This window comes from Eptatretus burgeri, chromosome 1, assembly GCF_056783735.1.
Source record: "Eptatretus burgeri isolate ZD-2024b chromosome 1, Ebu_testis_v1, whole genome shotgun sequence".
In the NCBI taxonomy this organism is placed as follows: Eukaryota; Metazoa; Chordata; class Myxini; order Myxiniformes; family Myxinidae; genus Eptatretus; species Eptatretus burgeri.
Window position 1 is genome coordinate 89,245,730 of NC_140961.1, and position 5,938 is coordinate 89,251,667.

At 44.8% G+C, this 5,938-nt stretch overlaps 1 pseudogene; it reads right to left on the reverse strand.

Annotated features, from left to right (window-relative positions):
* Window positions 1–635: 635 nt before the first annotated feature.
* LOC147034930 (uncharacterized) lies at window positions 636–4,018 on the reverse strand (annotated as a pseudogene).
* Window positions 4,019–5,938: the final 1,920 nt, after the last annotated feature.

Sequence of the window (5,938 nt, forward strand, 5' to 3'; positions counted from 1 at the left end):
TGCAATCTTTCATGGAAACAATTCCCTTCGTAGGTAATTTACATTACCTGAGCATGATGAGCTATCATAAAGAGTGCATGTAAAGTTCTCTATGATATGAAGTATCGCAAATTGACACTCATTGGCTCTGTTACAGATTATTAAATCTGATATAAATCCTATATGATTGGGAATGTTAAGTTTTGTGTTAAAGACATGATTCTGATAATTTGAGGACAAAAAGTAACTCGAGTTTCAGAGAAGTAATGAAAGAAGATATAAAGTGGGACAAAGGATTCGCGCACAGACATCGGTATGCGTCATGAGCAACGGACATCGAGACGGATGATCAACGTACCTTTGAAGATGACCGGTGTTGAGGTTGAGTGCTTGTGTCAACCGGGGCATTACATGGTGTGAATAGTTGCTGAAAGTTTTGTTGTTAAAACCGATGCTCTCAACCTATGGTTAAGCTGTGGTCAATCTTTGGATTCAGACAGTGCCGCCTTGCTATGAGATTGACCTTGCAAGTTTGCCATAAAAATGTGAGGCAAGGAGCCATCGTGAGAAGGCAAGAAAGAAAGAAAGAAAGAAGGTGAGAATAGCTCGAAGGAGAGATCGAAGGAAGGAGAAGCAGATACGATTCGGTGGTGATCTTATAGGTGACACGGAGATCCAGCTCTAGCAGCGTATGGAGATTTAGAACGGTAGAGTGCTGGGCACAGTGGGTGACAGGCAGCGATGGTCTCGTGAGCTTTTGCACTGAGCACACGGTGACCACTGCCCTGGTATACGGTTTCACTCTTGCTAGCTAATCGGTTGTGCTCACGAAGGGCCAACACAGCATGTGCCAAGGTCGTCCCTACAACCACCTCGCACCTACCTTCTCGTGGTTCGGCTCGAAACGTGGAAAGATCCATACAAGAGGACCATCTCTGCGGGGTTCACACGCTCTCCACTCACAGCTGACCGCTAATCTGCGAGGTTCGTTTCTGCACGACCATCCACATTCGTATTTGTTTCATCAACATGGCAAAACTACACATGGCAAAAGGTTCACAGATCAGCATCCTTGTTTGACACGGCAAGAGGTTTAATTTCACATTCCGACACTTACAAAATGTTAACGTTGGTTCACGGCATGAATCCGGGTAAAAGGGGGGTGTTTTAACATGAGAATGTAAAGTTGCCTTTGTCAAGAGAGTAATTGCCTTTGTAAAGAATTGTTGAAGGATTTGGAAACTGCATTGAAATATATGTGTGCAACTTTGCTTTGAATAAGCACTGACCTTGACTTGTACTTTCCTGTGTGGAGGTTTACAGTGACTGATGAATTGTGATTACATTCTTACTGATAGATATTAGTGCATTTAACAGTGGGTTTTACATAAAATGCATTTTAAAATTCCTTCTGTTGTATGTCGCTGGTTCACCTGGTTGTCAATCGATTGAAAAGTTTAAAGTTATCGTTTTTTTTATTGTCTGCCATGCTCCCCCTCGGGGTACTCAAGAGGCACACATCTCGAGATCTGGAGGCAGCACGTAACAGCTCAAAAGGATTGACGGTAGGATACACGAATGCCTCTGTCACCGGTGGAAATGACTTCCAAGCTTCCCAGCATGATTTATTTGCCATACCTAAAAACTGAGAGGTCATATCTGACCCAGTACTGGCATGAAAAAATGGAAGGGCACAGCACCTTTCTTCCCCGAGCTTGGGACAGATGGAATTGATATGGAAGTAACGAGAGTATTTTCCTTGCCAAATGCTACCCAGAGCTGAATACTGGGGTGCAGCCTTGTCATTTGGAAATTTATGTCAATAAGAGTGACCACAACAGCTGTGTCTGCTGTGCTGATCAAAATAACCCTTGGTCCCTTTTGCGCAGCATCTGCAACATCAAGACACATTCTTGTGTCTGCCTCCTCATGGTCAGAATCTGGCATCTGCTCACTACTGCCCTTTGTCACAACTGGTTGGCCAGAGGTAATATGGACGACTTTATCTTGTGGATAGTCAGTGATAGCTACATCTTCTGTAAGTAGGGCAAACAACTCTTCTTTGTTAGTTGGGTCATTTGGCCAAAGTCATTTGGCAGTTTTGGCTGTGAAGAAACTTTTCTCTGCACTCTCTTTCCTCTTTTCTCATGGGTGGCCTCCTTCAGCCTGTCATTCTTGTTCACATCCCATAACACATCAATTCATTTACAGTTTTGAAGTTGATGATTGGTCCAGTGTCTGAAGTTCTCCTATATGTGCTGGCCAAATGGTGAAGCATGTCCTCTTAGAAGTGAATGTACCACTGATGGACCATCAAATACTTTGGCATGAAAGTTGGATGGAGCTTCTGGTTTCTCACAGTCTAAGAGATCCAGTAGTTGGGACTTATAACTTGGTAATCGAAGTTTGCCACGATCACTCATAGATGGAGGCCATGAGTGGTTTTCATGCATAAAGAACTCTTCCAGGTTTCCATGGCGCACTTACCGGTAGATGAACAACTGGCTAAAGCGATTGGAGTTACTCTTAATGTCTTCCATTTGTTGCTTGGCCTTTGATTTGCTTCTTACAGTGGGCTTGTATTTTTTTTGTATACATTGTCGCGGCTTGTACGACAGCTAACACACAATGCACAACAAGAGGATCATGAAACAAGAAGGGTGAGAGAGGGAAAGACAAAACAGTGGGGAACCGAGACACTAGGAGATCTGTGGAAGGGAGAGGGATGGGGTGGGAAACACGGGGTGGACAAGATGGACATTACAGGTACTTTCAGAAAGGAAAGCAGGGAATTTGAAGGAGGTGGGTTTGGGGTGGATTAACGGGGGTAGAAAAGATCGAGGTTTTGGATGGGGGAAGATCAGAGGTGGTGGTGAACTGCTGTTTTGAAGGCCTGGAGGGAAGAATGGGATTGAAGGGAGTGTGGGTGTTTATTCCAAAGGTGGGAAAAAAGAGGAATGAAAGAGTGAATGTGAGCAGTGATTCGTGATTTTGGTAGTTTTGCCAGAAGGGGGTTGTTGGCGGACCTTGAGCGCCTTGGGAATATGGCTCTGATTTCATGTCTGGCATTGAGTACCTTCATCCATTGTTGGAAGAGTATAAGAAGCATATCCAGCATAGAGTGACCTGTTCTGAAACCAAATTGATGATCGGAAATCAAGTGATTGGAGAAGAGGAAGGATTTAATGTCTGAAGTGATGATAGATTCCATAACCTTGCTGATGATTGGGAGAAGGCTGATTGGTCTGTAGTTGCAGCGATCTGCTTTTGCACCTCTTTTATGCAAGACAGTGATGTTTGCTCATTTCCAAGCAGATGGCAGATGACCTTGAGAAAATGAGAGGTTGAATAGAACAGAGAGGGGGTGAGCAAGAGTAGAGGAGCAGGTTTTTAGGACACGTTGGCTGATGCCATCTGGACCAGTTGCAGAATCTGAATCGAGGTTTGACAGCAAGCTCTGCACCTTGTCAGGAGAAAAGGCCACAGAGCTCAGGGACAGTTGGGTGCGACTCGTTAAGGTGGGTAGAGAAAGTGATGGGTTTTGGACACAAGATTTAGCTGCAAACACCGAGTTTAGGCATTCAGCTTTTTCACGTGCGGTATCAGCAGTGCGGCCATTTGAGGTAAGGGAGGGGATGGAGGGGGAACATTCACCAGAAACAGATTTGATTGGCCACCACCTGGAATTAGAGGAGGGAGAGAGGTTTGAGAGTTCAGAGTTGAGATGAGAAAGATGCTGTTTACTGGCTCTCCTGAGGGTGGATACACACTTGTTCCGAGCTTTGTGGAAGGAACTGAGATTGCCCTCAGTCGGGTTTGCTTTCCATGAAGCAAAGGCAAGTTGTTTCAGGACAACTGCCTTTCAGTGCTGTTTAAAGATGAAGATGTTATTCCGTTTGATGAGCTCATCAATGGACCTTTTATGTTTGACTCGAACAAGCTTGAGATACTCGTTGCACTTTTCTTTTCCAAGCTTTTCCATGTTGCGGAAGTTGTCTCCCACAAATTGTTCCACAGAGACATGACTATCAAGTGGCATTACCTACTTTGTTACCTCGATAAAGGGATTACCCATTGACGTGATTGTCACACAGAGCTTGTTCACCTGTGCCTTGAAGGTTTCTCCCAACAGCAAACCTTCAAGGCACAAGAGGGGCCCTCCTCCTGGCTTTTGAAATCATCAGGATAATCTCCCTTGAAATAGGGGGTATAGACACTGGTTGTACCTCCATAACTCCTTTTGTTTCAAAATTATGGTGAAAAAGGTGAATTTTGATAACAAGGTCATCTTGGAAAGACCATCAACCTCCCAGACTCAGTGCAGTTGTTCTAACCATTAAGCCACTTTGGCTGGTGCAGTATCTGATCTCGACTTTCCTGAATCTATAAAGGTATCTTTACTTTCCTGAATCTGATCACCCCTCTCTGCTCTGTGCCTTATGTCCAAGCTCTGCATAATCTGCATATTTAGAATGCCAACTCCAAACCCCACTTTAGAAATAGTTGATATAAATTATGAATAATTATCATATGAAATATGTAAAGTCCCAATACTGATCCCTCTGGTACACCAGGACTTACGAGTTTCCTCCAAGACAGTCATCCTTTCACTCACATCCACTCCATATATTTTTCTATACATTGTTGAGGCTCATATGAGAGCTAACACACATAACACACCACAAGGGGGGGGCAGGGGAGAAGAGGGGTGGGAGAGGGAAGGACAAAACAGTGTGGAACAGAGACATTAGGAGATCTGTGGAAGAGAGAGGGATGGGGTGGGGTAAACGGGGTACACAAGATGGACACCACAGGGATTTTCAGGACCTTACATGACAGGGAACTTTCAGGAAGGAAAGCAGTGAATTTGAAGGAGGTGGGTTTGGGGTGGATTAATGGGGGTCGAAGAGATCGTGGTTTTGGATGGGGGAAGATAAGAGGTGGTGGTGAACAGCTGTTTTAAGACCTGGAGGGAATGGCGGGATTGAAGAGTGTGGGAGTTTGCTCCGAAGGTGGGGAAAAAGAGGAATGAAAGAGTGAAGGTGAGCAGTGATTCGTGATTTTGGTAGTTTTACCAGAAGGGGCTTGCCAGTGCACCTTGAGTGCCCTGCGGAATATGGGGGGAGAGGGGGGATATTGCAGACAGAGCCGGGGTGGGTGAGATCAGAGATGCGATGGTAGAAGAGAGGAAGACCACCGACCTGCCTGTGGTGAGAGGCCCAAAGACTCAGCCTCACCGCATGAGATACCAATGGTCCTAAATTCCTAAATGCCTTGGTTTCCACAGCGTGAAGCCAAGAAAGGTGAGAGGCAGGAGCACCAGCCCAGAGGGGAGAACAGTACCCCATTAGGCTGAGGACCAAAGCTTTGTCTGTGTCAGGAGCTGAGGTGTGCTAAGGGAGGAACTTGCACAAAGGAGGATGCCCAGTCGGCAACTGGCTTTGGAGGCCAGTTTGGAAATGTAGCTTTCCCAGGAAAGATCCTGGCAGATAGTAAGATCCAAAAGCGAAAGAAGCTACGTTTACAATCACTATGTTTGCTATTATATATAGCGATGTTTACTGAGACCAATTAGCTATGTTTACTATCACTGAGGCAGTTTCCATTCCAGTTAGTTTCCAAACCAACCACTCTACAAGCCTTCACTCTCGCTAACAATGTCCTACGCGGCAACTCAACAAACACCTTCTGAAAGTACAATACACTACATCCACTGCAGTTCCCTCATCCACCCAATCAGAAAGTGCTTCAGAGAACGACAATATATTTGTTAAACATGTCCTCCCTTTTGTAAACCATTGTTGACTTACTACCTTTAATTATTTTGAACTTATTGAAATGGTTCTCCATCCGATCGCTAATGAACGTCTCCAAAATCTTATCCACAACTCAAGTTAAACTCACATCCGTTGTTCCTAATTCTTCTCTTTATCTGGAACTAAGTCCAACTGGTGGATAT